This window comes from Kogia breviceps, chromosome 3, assembly GCF_026419965.1.
Source record: "Kogia breviceps isolate mKogBre1 chromosome 3, mKogBre1 haplotype 1, whole genome shotgun sequence".
NCBI lineage: Eukaryota > Metazoa > Chordata > Mammalia > Artiodactyla > Physeteridae > Kogia > Kogia breviceps.
The window spans coordinates 144949552-144966696 of record NC_081312.1 but is presented as its reverse complement, the minus strand read 5'-3'; the positions used below and the strand labels follow the sequence as shown (position 1 = coordinate 144966696).

General features: G+C 38.4%; 1 protein-coding gene and 1 pseudogene across 9 annotated transcripts in view; one reads left to right on the top strand and one right to left on the bottom strand.

Annotated features, from left to right (window-relative positions):
* TEX9 (testis expressed 9) overlaps positions 1 to 17145 on the top strand; it is a 205021-nt gene that overhangs the window by 86787 nt on the left and 101089 nt on the right. The window lies entirely within an intron of this gene.
* Positions 15260 to 15299, bottom strand: LOC131754198 (U6atac minor spliceosomal RNA; annotated as a pseudogene).

Sequence of the window (17145 nt, the reverse complement as noted above, 5' to 3'; positions counted from 1 at the left end):
TAATAGTTTATCTTTTTTTAATGTAAATTTATTTATTTATTTTTAATTTTTGGCTGCATTGGGTCTTTGTTGCTGCATGTGGGCTTTTCTAGTTGCGATGAGTGGGAGCTACTCTTAGATGTGGTGTGCAGGCTTCTCATTGCAGTGGCTTCTCTTATTAAGAAGCACGGGTGTGCAGGCTTTAGTAGTTTGGCACACAGGCTCAGTAGTTGTGGCTCACAGGCTCTAGAGCACAGGCTCAGTAGTTGTGGTACACGGGCTTAGTTGCTCTGCGACATGTGGGATCTTCCTGGACCAGGGCTTGAACCCACGTCCCCTGCATTGGCAGGTGGATTCTTAACCACTGCTCCACCAGGGAAGTCCCTCTTTATCTTTTTGATATTTTAATTATAATGTATCTTGTTGTAGTCCTCTTTAGGTTCATCTTGTTTGGGACTCTTTGTGATTCTTGGGCCTGGATGTCTGTTTCCGGTTAGGGAATTTTTCAGCCATTATTCTTCAAATAAGTTCTTGCCTCTTTTTTCTCTCTTCTCCTTCTGGGACCCCTATAATTCAAATGGTAGTATGCTTGATGTTGTCCCAGAGGTTTCTTAAATGACCCTCATTTTTTAAATTCTTTTTAATTTTTTTCTATTCAATTTGGGTGATTTCCACTACTCTGTCTTCCAGTTTACTGATCTGTTCCTCTGTATCATGTATTCTACTGATGATTCCATCTGGTGGTTTTTTTTTTTTTTTTTGGTTGTTTGTTTGTTTTTGCCACATCATGGATCTTAGTTCCCCAACCAGGAATCAAACCTGTGCCCCCTGCAGTGGAAGCACAGAGTCCTAACCACAGGACTGCCAGGGAATTCCCTCTAGTGTATTTTTAAATTTTATTTATTATATTCTTAATCTCTATTTAGTTCTTCTTTATGTTTTCTAATTTTTTGTTAAGATTCTCACTGTGTTCAAAGAGGCAATAATTTGAAAGGAGCCTAGTCAGACCCACCTGCTGATCTTGAAGGGCCTCCTGGTGAGGCAGGAGGCAACTAGGACTCCCACTGGGAATATAGGCACTGACAGCAGCCATTTGGGGGAGCTCCTTCTATCATGAGGTCACTGGTGCTGGCAAGCGCCATACTGGAATCTTTCTTCTAGTGCATTAGCACCAGGAACTGACCCTCCCACCAGTGGACCAGCAGCAGTTCCAAGAACTCCCAGGCCACATGGCCATCTGTGCAGGGACCTAGCCCTTCCCACACATGGACTGGCAGCCACCACGTGAGGCAGGACATGATAGCCAATCAGGCTGGGGACTAGTCCCTCCTACCAGTGCACCCACAGTACTCAGCCCTGCCACAGCCTGGGTAGAGGGCACCCCTAGAGCATATAGCTCTGGGTGACAAGAGGCGAGTATGCAGCTGGGCTCCATAGAATATCTCATAGATAGTTTCTCTGTAAATAGTTGTAATTTGTGTATGTCCATGGGAGTAGGTGAGCTCAGGGTCTTCCTACTCCACCATCATGGCCACCAAGCCTTCTCTAGACTGTTGCTTTAACAAGTTTATATCTTTCTGAAGGATACAAAGATACATCTACCTTTCCATGTGTAGGCATATTATAGGCCATTGACACAGTAGAAATAGTATATGGGAGTATGTAACTTGCTCCATCAAAATTCCCTTGTACGGTAGTAAGTAGAACCTTGAGTACTGATATATCTCAATACTTGTCCTAATGGTATAAGAAAGAGGATAGGTGTGGAGGTAGAGGAAGGTAATATATGAACAGAGTCCTGAATGAAATGAGAGAGTGAACCATGTCAAACTCTAAGGAAGAGTGTTCTAGTCAGAGGGAATAACAAGTGCAAAAGAGGTAGACACATGCTTTAGTTTTGAGGATCAGCAAGAATGCCAGTGTGGAGAGAGAGGAGTAGGCAAAAGTTAGGGGAGCAGGCAGATCATGTGAAGTCTGATAGCCTTCATAAGAATGAGTTTCAGTTTAAGTATGGCAGGAAGCCACTGAGAGTAAACTAGGGAATTATCTGATCTGATTTGCATTTTTAAAAGCTCACCATGGTTGCTATATGGAGAATGAACATTTGGGGGCAAGTGTGGAATCAAGAAAGACATTGCAACTGTACAGAAGTGGTGGCAGGGTGGAAGGAGTTTAGTATGGATGGAGTGAATGAGAGGGAAAACTTTGTTCTGTTTCCTGGCCGGAAGCCCATCTCTGGTTCATCATTGCAATAATATTCTTAATATTATTTTAGTATTCCTTATTCTCTTGGACCTTAAATAGACATTATAGTACATGTAGAAATGCTTCTAGGTAACTTGAATGCTAGTTACAGTTGGAGACTAAGAATTTTTTTAAATGTTTTATTGAAGTATAGTTGATTTACAAGGTTTCAGGTGTATAGCAAAGTTATTCAGTTATATATATATATACATTATATATATATATATTCATTTTCACCTTCTTTTCCATTATATATTATTACAAGATAATGAATATAGTTCCCTGTGCTATACAGTAGGTCCTTGTTTATCTGTTTTACATATGGTAGTGTTTAACTGTTAATCCCAAATCCCTTATTTATTCTCCCCCACTTCCCTTTTCCCTTAGGTAACCATAAATTTGTTTTCTATGTCTGTGAGTCTATTTCTGCTTTATAAATAAATTTCTTTGTATCATTTTTTTTAGAATCCACATATAAGTGATATCATATGATATTTGTCTTTCTCTATCTGACTTACTTCACTTAATATAATCATCTCTAGGTCCATCCATGTTGCTGCAGATGGCATTATTTCATCCTTTTTTATGGCTGAATAATATTCCATTGTATGGATATATACACCACATCTTCTTTATCCATTCAGCTGTTGATGGACATTTAGGTTGCTTCTATGTCTTGGCTATTGTAAATAGTGCTACTATGAACATTGACGTGCGTGTATCTTTTTGAATTAAAGTTTTCGTATTTTCCGGATATATGCCTGGGAGTGGGATTGCTGGATCATATGGTGACTTTATTTTTAGTTTTTTAAGGAACCTCCATACTGTTCTCCATAGTGGCTTCACCAGTTTACATTCCCACCAACAGTGAAGGAGGGTTCCCTTCTCTCCACACTCTCTCCAACATTTATTATTTGTAGACTTTTTGATGATGGCCAATCTGACTGGTGTGAGGTGATACCTCATTGTAGTTCTGATTTGCATTTCTCTAATAATTAGTGATTTTGAGCATCTTTTCATGTGCCTGCTGGCCATCTATATGTCTTCTTCAGAGAAATGTCCATTAGGTCTTCTGATCATTTTTTGATTGGGTTACTTGTTTTTTTGATATTAAGCTGTATAAGCTGTTTGTATATTTTGGAAATTAATCCCTTGTTGGATGCATCTTTTGCAAATATTTTCTCACAGTCCATAGGTTGTCTTTTCATTTTGTCTATGGTTTACTTTGCTGTGCAAAAACTTATAAGTTTAATTAAGTCCCATTTGTTTATTTTTGCTTTTGTTTTCATTACCCTAGGAGACAGATCCCAAAAAAGTATTGCTGCGATTTATGTCAAAGAGTGTTCTGCCTATGTTTTCCTCTAAGAGTTTTATAGTATCCAGTCTTACACTTAGGTCTTTAATTGATTTTGAGTTTATTTTTGTATATGGGGTTAGAGAATGTTCTAATTTCATTGTTTTATATGTAGCTGTCCGGTTTTCCCAGCACCACTTATTGAAGAGACTGTCTTTTCTCCATTGTATATTCTTGCCTCCTTTGTCACAGATTAATTGACCAGAAGTGCGAGGGTTTATTTCTGGGCTCTCTATCCTGTTCCATTGAGCTATGTGTCTGTTTTTGTGCTGGTACAACACTGTTTTGATGACTGTAGCTTTGTAGTATAGTCTGAAGTCAGAGAGCATGACTCCTCCAGCTCTGTTCTTCTCTCTCAAGATTGTTCTGGCTATTTGGGGTCTTTTGTGTTTCCAAACAAATTTTAAAATTTTTTGTTCCAGTTCTTTGAAAAATGCCATTGGTAATTTGATAGGGATTGCATTGAATTTGTAGATTGCATTGGGTAGTATGGTCATTTTAACAATATTGATTCTTCCAATCCAACAACATGGTTTATTTTTCCATCTGTGTGTCATCTTTCTTTCATCAGCATGTTATAGTTGAGTACAGGTCTTTTGGCTCCTTAGGTAGGTTTATTACTATATATTTTACTCTTTTTGATGAGATGATAAATGGGATTGTTGACTAAGTTTTTTTTGTGGATCCAAGGCACCTGACTGTATAATTTTTCTCTAGCAGTGTTCAGACGCCCAGGTGTATAATGAAGAAGGCAGGTGGTTTAATTAATCTAGAGTCAAGGTTTTGCTAGACATGTCTGGGGGATGAAAAAGGGGCCAAAATAATATTACCACAATTCTCACTAAATGTTAATATCTTAATCCACTACATAATCATATTACAAGAGAATATTACATGGTAAAGAGAGCCGGGTATCAAGGTAAGTAAGAGGACAGTAAGAGGAATGGTAAAGAGAGGATGGGAGAAGGAGGGGGAAAAGAAAGAATGTCAAAAGGTACTTTCTAACAAAATAAATTATGAATGGTACAACTTCAGGTTTTTTTAGGAGAGTAATCCTTCCTGGAATTCCTCACATCATGTTGTTACATATCTGTCATTTACTTTATTTTTTTTTTCTCTTTAAGAACTCTTTATTATTTTCAGACTGATCTTTTTAAATCAACATAACAGCATCTCAACTCTCACTAAAGATACAAGTAAAAGGATTTTTTAAAGTCCCTCCCTACTTCCTGAAAGTATTTCTTTTGCTGGGTGTTATTTGTGCTGAATGTTCAGATTGGTCCTTCAGTCCCTCTCTTTGAATTGCTAAATCTTTTCACAATATCAGCAGCTTTTCACCATTTACTCATGCTTTTTAAAAACTTTTTATTTATATTGGAGTATAGCCAATTAACAATGTTGTGATAGTTCAGGTGCACAGCAAAGAGACTCAGATGTACATATGAATGTATCCATCCTCCCCCAAACTCCCCTTCCATCTAGGCTGCCACATAACATTGAGCAGAGTTCCCTGTGCTGTACAGTATGTCCTTGTTGGTTATCCATTTTAAATATAGCAGTGTATATGTCAATCCCCAACTCCCTGACTATCCCTTCCTCCCTTCCTTCCCCCATGGCAACCATAAGTTCATTCTTTAAGTCTGTGAGTCTGTTTCATTTCATAAATAGGTTCATTTGTATCATTTCTTTTTTAGATTCCTCATATAAGGGATATCATATGATATTTCTCTTTCTCTGTCTGACTTCACTCAGTATGACAATCTCTAGGTTCATCCATGTTGCTGCAAATGGCATTATTTCATTCTTTTTAATGGCCGAGTAATATTCCATCATATATATATGTACCACATTTTCTTTATCAGTTCCTCTGTCGATGGACATTTAGGTTACTTCCATGTATTGGCTATTGTAAACAGTGCTACAATGAACATTGAGGTGGATGTATCCTTTCAGGCCATGTTTTTCTCTGAATATATGCCCAGGAGTGGGATTGGAGGGTCATATGGTAGCTCTATTTTTAGTTTTTTAAGGAACTTCCATACTGTTCTCCATAGTAGCTGTACTGATATACAATCCCACCAACAGTGTAGGAGGGTTCCCTTTTCTCCACACCCTCTCTAGCATTTATTGTTTGTGGATTTTTTGATGATTAGCTATTTTGACTGGTGTGAGGTGATATCTCACTGTAGTTTTGATTTGCATTTCTCTAATAATTGGTGAGGTTGAACATCTTTTCATATACTTCTTGGCCATCTGTATGTCTTCTTTGGAGAAATGTGTATTTAGGTCTTCTGCCCATTTTTCCATTGGGTTGTTTGTTTTGATGATATTAAGCCTCATGAGCTGTTTGTAAATTTTGGAGACCAATCCCTTGTTGGTCACATCATTTTCAAATAGTTTCTCCCAGTCTGTGGGTTGTCTTTTAGTTTTGTTTATGGTTTCCTTTGCTGTGCAAAAGCTTTTGAGTTTAAGTTTGTTTATTTTTATTTCCATTATTCTGGGAGACAGATTGAAAAAGATATTGCTGTGATTTATGTCACAGAGTGTTCTGCCTATGTTTTACTCTAGGAGTTTTATAGTGTCCAGTTTCACATTTAGGTCTTTAATCCATTTTGAACTTATTTTTATGTATGGTGTTAAATAATGATCTAATTTCATTTTTTTACATGTAGTTGTCCAATTTTCCCAGCAACATCTGTTGAAGAGACTGTCTTTCCACCATTGAATAGTTGCCTCCTTTGTCATAGATTAATTGGCCATAGGTGTGTGAGTTTATTTCTCGGCTTTCTATCCTGGTCCATTGATCTATATTTCTGTTTTTGTGCCATTACCATACTGTTTTGATGACTACAGCTTTGTAGTTGTAGTATAGTATGAAGTCAGGGAGCCTGACTCTTGCTCTGTTTTTCTTTCTCAAGATTGCTTTGGCTATTCGGGGTCTTTTGTGTCTCCATACAAATTTTAAGATTTTTTTGTACTACTTCTTTGAAAAATGCCATTGGTATTTTGATAGGGATTGCATTGAATCTGTAGATTGCTTTGGGTAGTGTAGTAATTTTGACAATATTGATTCTTCCAATCCACTAACATGGTATATATTTCCATCTGTTAGTGTCTTCTTTGATTATTCTCACCAGTATCTTATACTTTTTGGAGTGCAGGTCTCTTGTGTCTTTAGGTAGGTTTATTCCTAGGTATTTTATTCTTTCTGATGCAGTGGGAAATGGGATTGCTTCTTGATTTCTGATCTTTTGTTGATAGTGTATAGAAATGCAACAGGTTTCTGTGTATTAATTTTGTAACCTGCAACTTTACCAAATTCATTGATGAGCTCTAGAAGTTTTCTGGAGGCATCTTTAGGATTTTCCATGTATAGGATCATGTCATCTGCAAACAGTGACAGTTTAATGTCCTCTTTTCCAATGTGGATTCCTTTTATTTCTTTTTCTTCTATGATTGCTATAGCTAGGTCTTCCAAAACTGTGTTGAATAAAAGTGGCAGAAGTGGACATCCCTGTTTTGTTCCTGATCTTAGAGGAAATGCATTCAGCTTTTCACCATTGAGTATGATGTTAGCTGTAGGTTTGTCGCATATGGCCTTTATTATGTTGAGGTATGTTTCCTCTATGCCCACTTTCTAGAGACTTTTTATCATAAATGGTCATTGAATTTTGTCAGAAGCTTTTTTTGCATCTATTGAGGTGATCATATGGTGGGTTTTTCTTTGAATTTTTGAATTTTATTTTTTTTTATACAGCAGGTTCTTATTAGTTGTCTATTTTAAACATATTAGTGTATATAAGTCAATCCCAATCTCCCAGTTCATCCCACCACCAGATGATCATATGGTTTTTATTCTTCAATTTGTTAATGTAGTGTATCACATTAACACCACATAATGTGGTGATTGGTTTGTGGATATTAAAAAATCCTGACATCCTTGGGAGAAATCCCTATTGATCGTGGTGTATGATCCTTTTAATGCATTGTTGGATTTGGATTGCTAGTATTTTGTTGAAGATTTTTGAATCTATATTCATCAATACTATTGGTGTATAATTTTCTTTTTTTGTGGTATCTTTGTCTAGTTTTGGTATCAGTGTGATGGTGGTCTCATAGAATGAATTTGGGAGTTTTCCTTCCTCTGCAATTTTTGGGAACAGTTTCAGAAGGATAGATGTTAGCTCTTCCCTAATATTTGATAGAATTCTCCTGTGAAGCTATCAGGTCCTGGACCTTAGTTTGTTGGGAGGTTTTTCATCACAGTTTCAATTTCAGTGCTTGTGATTGGTCTGTTTATATTTTCTATTTCTTCCTGGTTCAGTCTTTGGAGACTGTACCTTTCTGAGAATTTGTCCATTTCTTCCAGGTTGTCCATTTTATTGACATATACTTGCTTGTAGTATTCTCTTATGATCCTTTGTATTTCTGTGGTGTCAGTTGTAACTTCTTTTTCATTTCTAACTTTATTGATTTGAGTCCTCTCCCTTTTTTTTCTTTATGAGTCTGGCTAATGGTTTATCAATTTTGTTTATCTTTTCAAAGAACCAACTTTTAATTTCCTTGATCTTTGCTATTGTTTTCTTTCTCTCTATTTCATTTATTTCTGTGCTGATCATTATGATTTCTTTCCTTCTACTAACTTTAGGTTTTGTTTGTCCTTCTTTCTCTAGTTACTTTAGGTGTAAGGTTAGGTTGTTTATGTGAGATTTTTCTTGTTTCCTGAGGTAAGATTGTACTGCTATAAAATTCCCTCTTAGAATTGCTTTTGCTGCATCCCACAGGTTTTGGATCATTTTCATTAATCTCTAGGTATTTTTTGATTTCCTCTTTAATTTCTTCAGTGATCCATTGGTTGCTTAGTAGCATATTGTTTAGCTTCCACGTGTTTGTGTTTTTTATAGTTTTTTTCTTGTAGTTTATTTCTAATCTCATAGTGTTGTGATCAGAAAAGATGCTTGATACGATTTCAATTTTCTTAAATTTAGCAGGGCTTGATTTGTGACCCAAGTTATGATCTATCCTGGAGAATGTTCCATGTGCACGTGAGAAGAAAGTGTAATCTGCTGTTTTCAGATGGAATGACTTATAAATATCAATTAAATCTATCTGGTTTATTGTGTCATTTAAAGCTTTTGTTTCCTTATTAATTTTCTTACACCATTGGTGTAAGTGAGGTGTTAAAGTCCCCCACTATTATTATGTTACTGTTGTTTTTGTCTTTTATAGATGTTAGCATTTTCCTTATGTATTGAGATGCTCCTATGTTGGGTGCATATATATTTATAATTGTTATATCTTTTTCTTGGATTGATCCCTTGATCATTATGTAGTGTCCTTCCTTGTCTCTTATAACATTTTTTATTTTAAAGTCTATTTTATCTGATATGAGTATTGCTACTCCAGCTTTCTTTTGATTTCCATTTGCATGGAATATCTTTTTCCATCTCCTCACTTTTAGTCTGTGTGTGTCCCTAGGTCTGAAGTGGGTCTGTTGTAGACAGCATATAAACCGGTCTTGTTTTTGTATCCATTCAGCTAGCCTGTGTCTTTTGGTTGGACCATGTAATCCATTCACATTTAAGGTAATTAACAATATGTATGTTTCTATTACCATTTTCTTAATTGTTTTGGGTTTGTTTTTGTAGTTCCTATTCTTCTCCTGTTTCCCACTTAGAGCAGTTCCTTTAACATTTGTTGTAGAGAGTGTTTGGTGTGGCTCAATTCTGTTAACTTTTCTTGTCTGTAAAGCTTTTGATTTCTCTGTTGAATCTGAATAAGACCCTTGCCAGGTAGAGTAATTTTGGTTGTAGGTTTTTCCCTTTCATCACTTTAAATATATCGTGCCACTCCCTTCAGGCTTGTAGAGTTTTTGCTGAGAAATCAGCTATAACCTTATGGGAGTTCCCTTGTATGTTATTTATTGTTTTTCCATTGTTGCTTTTAATATTTTTTCTTTATCTTTAATTTTTGTCAGTTTGATTACTATGTGTCTTGGTATGTTTGTCCTTGGTATTTCCTGCCTGGGACCATCTGTGCTTCCTGGACTTGGCTGACTGTTTCATTTCCCACATTAGGGAAGTTTTCAGCTATTGTTTCTTCAGATATTTTCTCTGGTCCTTTCACTCTGTCTTCTCCTTCTGGGATCCCTATAATGTGAATGTCTGTGCATTTAATGTTGTCCCAGAGGTCTGTTAGGCTGTCTTCATTTCTTTTCATTCTTTTTTCTTTATTCTGTTCCACAGCAGTGAATTCCACCATTCTGTCTTCCAGGTCACTTATCCGTTTTTCTGCCTCAGTTATTCTGCTATTGATTCCTTCTAGCATATTTTCCATTTCAGTTATTCTATTGTTCATCTCTGTTTGTTTATTCTTTAATTCTTCTAGGTCTTTATTAAACATTTCTTGCATCTTCTCGATCTTTGCCTCCATTCTTTTTCCAAGGTCCTGGATCATCTTCACTATCATTATTCTGAATTCTTTGTCTGGAAGGTTGCCTATCTCCACTTCATTTTGTTGTTTTTCTGGGGTTTTATCTTGTTCCTTCATCTGGTACATAGTCCTCTGCCTTTTCACTTTGTCTATCTTTCTGTGAATGTGGTTTTCATTCCACAGGCTGCAGGATTGTAGCTCTTCTTGCTTCTGCTGTCTGCCTTCTTATGGATGAGGCTATCTAAGAGGCTTATGCAAGCTTCCTCTTGGGAGGGACTGCTGGTGGGTAGAGCTGGGTGTTCCTCTGGTGGGCAGAGCTCAGTAAAACTTTAATCCACTTTTCTGCTGATGGGTGGGGCTGAGTTCCCTCCCTGTTGGTTGTTTGGCCTGAGGCGACCCAGCACTGAAGGGTACAGGCTCTTTGGTGGGGCTAAAGGCAGAGTCTGGGAGGGCTCAAGCCAAGGAGTCCTTCCCAGAACTTCTGCTGCCAGTGTCCTTGTCCCTGTGGTGAGCCACAGCCACTCCCTGCAGTGAAACACAGCCACCCCCCACCTCTGCAGGAGACCCTTCAACACTAGAAGGTAGGTCTGGTTCAGTCTCCTATGGGTTCACTGCTCCTTTCCCCTGGGTTCTGATGCACGCACAATTTGTGTGTGCCCTCCAAGAGTGGAGTCTTTGTTTCCCCCAGTCCTGTCAAAGTTCTGCAATCAAATTCCGCTAGCCTTCAAAGTCTGATTCTCTGGGGATTCCTCCTCCCATTGCCAGACCCCCAGCTTGGGAAGCCTGACAATATGGGGCTCAGAACCTGCACTCCAGTGGGTGGACTTCTGTGGTATAATTGGTCTCCAGTTTGTGAATCACCCACCCAGCGGTTATGGGATTTGACTTTATTGTGATTGTGCCCTTCCTACTGTCTCATTGTGGCTTCTCCTTTGCCTTTTGATGTGTGGTATCTTTTTTGGTGAGTTCCAGTGTCTTCCTGCCAATGATTGTTCAACAGTTAGTTGTGATTCTGGTACCCTTGCAAGAGGGAGTGAGCACATGCCTTTGTACTCCACCATCCTGAACCAGTCTCTACACATTAAATCTTTATTCCCATTTCTTCACTCTCTCATAAAGCAGGCCATGGGAAAAGTGTGTTTACTTTTGTTTTAAGGATGCACAATTAATTTTCCTGTTTATTCAAACTGACCACTTCTTGATGGTCTCTGGCTTACATATTTCAAATGCTGGAAAATTGTATGAAAGTAGACCTATTTCATGGTCTGACTGAAGTCAGTGTCAATAATGTCAATTTTTAAATTAACATTTTTGGATCCACATTTTATGATTTATCCAGACTCCTAAATCTTTTTCCAAGTCTATGTTTTGTGAATGTGTATTTACCATTTGTACAAAGTGCTACAGTGATCCCTTATCTCACATTTGAAGGTCTAGGAATGAACATATGGTTCCAAATAATCCAGTACTCCTAGTATCATTAGTAAGAAAGCATAAATGATTCCCAGATATCCACATATTTTGATTAATTAGGCTCAGAATTAGAGACTCTCCAAGTTGAGAGGGATGTTAAATATCCTTCCAGCCAACTGTCCCTGTCAAGAGTCAGCCAGGTTCTGCTCACAGTCTGGCACTTGTCACTGACAAAAATGCTCTTTTTCCAGAGACAGTTTATTCCAGTTTGAAGCAGCTTTAACTGCCAGACAGTTCTTATTTAAATAGAAATTCTTCTCCTTGTGACTTCCACTAGCCTCATTTTCTATGGTTTCTTTAGTATCATGATGAATACATCAATTTTTCTTTTACTTATTAGCCCTTTAAATATTTGAAAGTAGTTTTCATGCCCCATCACATCTTTAAAACAAACACTTATGACAAATAGCTTTATTGAAGAACACAGAAAGAACTCTGTGTTCTTTAACTTTTCTTTAACTTTCTTTCTGTTTATGTTTTTTTACATCTGACTTATAAAACATCACATATAAAATGTTTTTTAAACTTTTATTAAATTTTTACATAAACCATCTGAGCTTTAGGAGAAGTATTTGAAAATTACAGATAGATATCTTAGTATGAGTATGCCCAGAAACAGATGAAACATGGCTTTGAGTGTAAGCAGATTATTTCGGAAAGGCAGAATACTCATGGGAATGGAGGAGTAACATAACGAAGAGAATCCAACCAGTGAAGGGTGTGTTATTAAGCCAGATATCACAGTGGGCTACTAAAGAGAAATCTCATGGAGAAATCCTGAGAAATGCTGTAAAAAAAAATGCCTCAGAATGAGGTCACCTCAAGGGTGAGCTACTACCTCAGCATTTTCAGCCTGCTGCCAGACAAGCTGTCTTCCACAGTTCTGGAATAAAAAGCTGTCAGACACAGAGGAAGCCATTAGAAGTTGGCTGCAGTACTACATGGGACACTGGCAGCTTCTGGGATAATAATCAAAATAATTATAACTATAATTATTACTGAATAAAATTTTGATGTAATTCTATTCAGAATTTTTCCATATATATATTTATATGACTATAAGTTATCATAAATAAGGTCATTCTGGACTTCCGTGGTGGCACAGTGATTAAGAATACACCTGCCAGTGAAGGGGACATGGGAAAGATCCCTGGTCTGGGAAGATCCCACATGCCGCAGAGCAACTTAAACCCGTGTGCCACAACTACTGAGCCTGCACTCTAGAGCCTCGAGCCACAACTACTGAAGCCCACGTGCCCTAGAGCCCACGCACCCCAACTACTGAGCCCATGCACCACAACTACTGAAGCCTGCATGCTCTAGGGCCCACGTGCCACAACTACTGAGCCCGTGTGCTGCAACTACTGAAGCCTGTGCATCTAGAGCCTGTGCTCTGCAACAAGAGAAGCCACCACAACGAGAAGCCCGTGTGCTGCAATGAAGAGTACTCCCCACTCGCCTCAACTAGAGAAAGCCCACAAACAGCAACAAAGACCCAACGCAGACAAAAGTAATAAGGTATTCTACAATATTAACTTGCAGCCTGCTTTGACACTTAGTAATACCATACATCACATCTTTCTATGTCAATAAATATAAATCTACTCATATCATCACTAATTATGATATACTGTACCATGACTTATTAAACTAATTCTCTAGTTGGACACTTAGATTGGCTCCAGGTTTTTGCTGTTCTTCAGGGAGATGCTTTATTTCAGTCTCATTTGAACATTGAATTTATACTTGGTTCAGTTGCCACTCAACTATATGTTTATTATGATAATGTGCTTAAGAGATATAAACAGTGTGGGAAAGAACTCTGTGTATTCACATACTTGCTTTGCAGTTTAGGAATATTACTTAATTCAGATAAGTTTGAATTCAAAACACTGTATTATGTCTTGTGATTATATCACAAGATACAGTCATTTAGGTTACAGAGATTCAACTTCATGTGTTTCACTTAACACCACTACCACAACTTAGGATCCATTTCTTTATATTTATTAAGTTTAATTTGGATTTGAGCTGAGTACCACCATTTCAGAGCCATCATGGCTTCCCATGTGTGGTTGTATAGTTGGAGTACTTTCTTTTCTCCTCAGAACCCTTGTTGTCTGTTAGTTTACAGCAGTGCTAAATTATGCATCATATCCTCATGATCTCAACTTGTTCAGTGGGTATGATATTAAGTTAGGTTTTCTGAGAAACAGAGTGAGATGGAGATGTGCATGTGGGAGGTTTAAAGGAATGTAGTCTCAGAAACATTCTGAGAAACATAACTTCACTTCATCTGGAGACAGCTTATCCTGGATTCTGTTTACTCTTTTTTTTTTCCTGGAGAAATTTACGACAGGGTTAGTAGGAAAAATTCCAAATCCTGACATTGCATTTGATCTTGAAACTCATCATGTCTCTCCTTTTCCACAGATCCTATATCTCCTTAACATTTAACTAGCCCTTCTGCTGGGCTAGGTGGCTTGTCTGGTAGGGCTATCCAGACTCCCTTCCTTGAGGGATCTAAGTCCTGAGTTACCATGTCTGTCGTAGGCTGTGGGTGCTTAGGCTTTGTCCATTTGCTATCAAAATTGCCTAGGGAAGTTATCAAGGGACATTCCAGTGGACCAGCTAAGTGCAGAATAGGCTTCCTTCCCCCGCATCGTGTAACACAATGCTACCTCATCCAAATCAGTTACCCCGCTAGTACAGGGACTCTTTTCCTTGACAGCCAGCCGCTTGGCACAAGGAATCCAAAATGAGCAGGCAGTAGCCTCATAGTAAAATTTAATGACTCTTATTACTGTGTTCCTATTTGGAAACATTTCTCCTATGCAAACTAGAACCTCTAGGCCTGCAGAGCATGAAGTTGCAGTGACAGAAATCACTTGGGGCACTAGTAGAGAAAGCTACTCCTACTTCCACAACTTGGGTTCCCCTGTTTTGAAAATATCCCCATACAATGGCTACTGATTTGTGTGAACCCTATCCTGAGGAATCATGCCCATGCATACATGATGCTGTGCTTTCATAAGTCTGTTCTACTTCTCTATCAGGCCTGCAGGTTTGGAGGGATACAGTATGTGATAGGACCAGTGACTCTCATGGTTCTGGGTCCACCACCACATCTCTTTTGTAAAAATGCTCACTTCATCTGAGACAGTGATCCTTTGTATAGTGGTGTTGTCTGAGGCACTTTGGGCAGGAAAATTAAACCCATACCTGAAATAGATCTCAATATTAATTTGGAAGGGGTTTCTCAGCAAGCCCCAGACCCTATAAACTTCACTCACATGGGTAGGCCTGAATTTTCATAGGGTTTGTCTCCTATACTCTGGAGTGCATGTGTCTTACCAAGGTATACAGAGTACTTGCCAGCTTCTTATGCAGTAAGTTCAACAAATATGAAATCTCTAATGTCATAGAACAGTGTGTTGTTCCATGGGAAGTCCAGATGGTCCAGGTATTTTCCACTATGTTTTAATGGAGTATAGGAGAGTTAACCCTGGAGCAAGACCATTAGTGTATACTATTTTCCATTCCATGTAAAAGGAAAGTGCTTAATCTCCTCCTGCTTCTAGGTATTGAAAACAACACATATGTCAGATTAATAACCACATGGCACTTATTAAGGGCTGTTGTAATCTACTATAACAGTGATATCACATCCATTACAGTAGCTACAATTAGGATTACTGCTTAGTTAAATTCGAGATATTATCCTCCTTGTGTTTTAGAGGCCAGACAGGGCAGTTACAGATGAATATAATGGGTAACTTCAAGGGGAGTACTAACCTTCTCTCCTTTCATACAGCACTACCCACTGGCATTTTTCACAGAACTAGAACAAAAAATTTCACAATTTGTATGGAAACACAAAAGACCCCGAATAGCCCAAGCAGTCTTGAGAAAGAAAAACGGAGCTGGAGGAATCAGGCTCCCTGAATTCAGACTATACTACAAAGCTACAGTAATCAAGACAGTATGGTAATGGCACAAAAACAGAAATATAGATCAATGGAACAGGATAGAAAGCCCAGAGGTAAACCCATGCACATATGGTCACCTTATCTTTGATAAAGGAGGCAAGAATATACAGTGAAGAAAAGACAGCCTCGTCAATAAGTGGTGCTGGGAAAACTGGGCAGCTACATGTAAAAGAATGAAATTAGAACACTCCCTAACACCATACACAAAAATAAACTGAAAATGGATTAAAGACCTAAATGTAAGGCCAGACACCATCAAATGCTTAGAGGAAAATATAGACAGAACACTCTATGACATAAATCACAGCAAGATCCTTTTTGACCCATGTCCTAGAGAAATGGAAATAAAAACAAAAGTAAACAAATGGGACCTAATGAAACCTAAAAGCTTTTGCACAGCAAAGGAAACCATAAACAAGATGAAGACAACCTCAGAATGGGAGAAAATATTTGCAAATGAAGGAACTGACAAAGGATTAATCTCCAAAACATACAAGCAACTCATTCAGGTCAATATCAAAAAACCAAACAACCCAATCCAAAACTGGGCAGAAGACCTAAATAGACATTTCTCCAAAGAAGATATACAGATTGCCAACAAACACATGAAAGAATGCTCAACATCATTAATCATTAGGGAAATGCAAATCAAAACTACAATGAGATATCATCTCACACTGGTCAGAATGGTCATCATCAAAAAATCTACAAACAATAAATGCTGGAGAGGGTGTGGAGAAAAGGGAACCCTCCTGCACTGTTGGTGGGAATGTAAATTGATATAGCCACTATGGAGAACAGTATGGAGAGTCCTTAAAAAACTAAAAATAGGGCTTCCCTGGTGGCGCAGTGGTTGGGAGTCCGCCTGCCGATGCAGGGGACACGGGTTCGTGCCCTGGTCTGGGAAGATCCCACATGCCATGGAGCGGCTGGGCCCCTGAGCCATGGCCGCTGAGCCTGCGCATCCGAAGCCTGTGCTCCGCAACGGGAGAGGCCACAACAGTTAGAGGCCCGCGTACCACAAAAAAAAAAACAAAAAAAAACAAAAAAAAACAAAATAGAACTACCATATGACCCAGCAATCCCACTACTGGGCATATACCCTGAGAAAACCATAATTCAAAAAGAGTCATGTACCAAAATGTTCATTGCATCTCTATTTACAATAGCCAGGACATGGAAGCAACCTAAGTGTCCATCAACAGGTGAATGGATAAAGAAGATATGGCACATATACACAATGGAATATTACTCAGCCATAAAAAGGAACAAAACTGAGTTATTTGTAGTGAGGTGGATGGACCTAGAGACTGTCATACAGAGTGAAGTAAGTCAGAAAGAGAAAAACAAATACTGAATGCTAACACATAAATATAGAATCTAAAAAAAAAAAAAGAAAAGAAAATGGTCAGAAGAACCTAGGGGCAAGACAGGAATAAAGATGCAGACCTACTAGAGAGTGGATTTGAGGATATGGGGAGGGGGAAGGGTAATCTGGGACAAAGTGAGAGAGTGGCATGGACATATATACACTATCAAACGTAAAATAGATAGCTAGTGGGAAGTAGCCGCACAGCACAGGGAGATCAGCTTGGTGCTTTGTGACCACCTAGAGGGGTGGGATAGGGAGGGTGGGAAGGAAGGAGCTTCAAGAGGGAAGAGATATGGGGACAT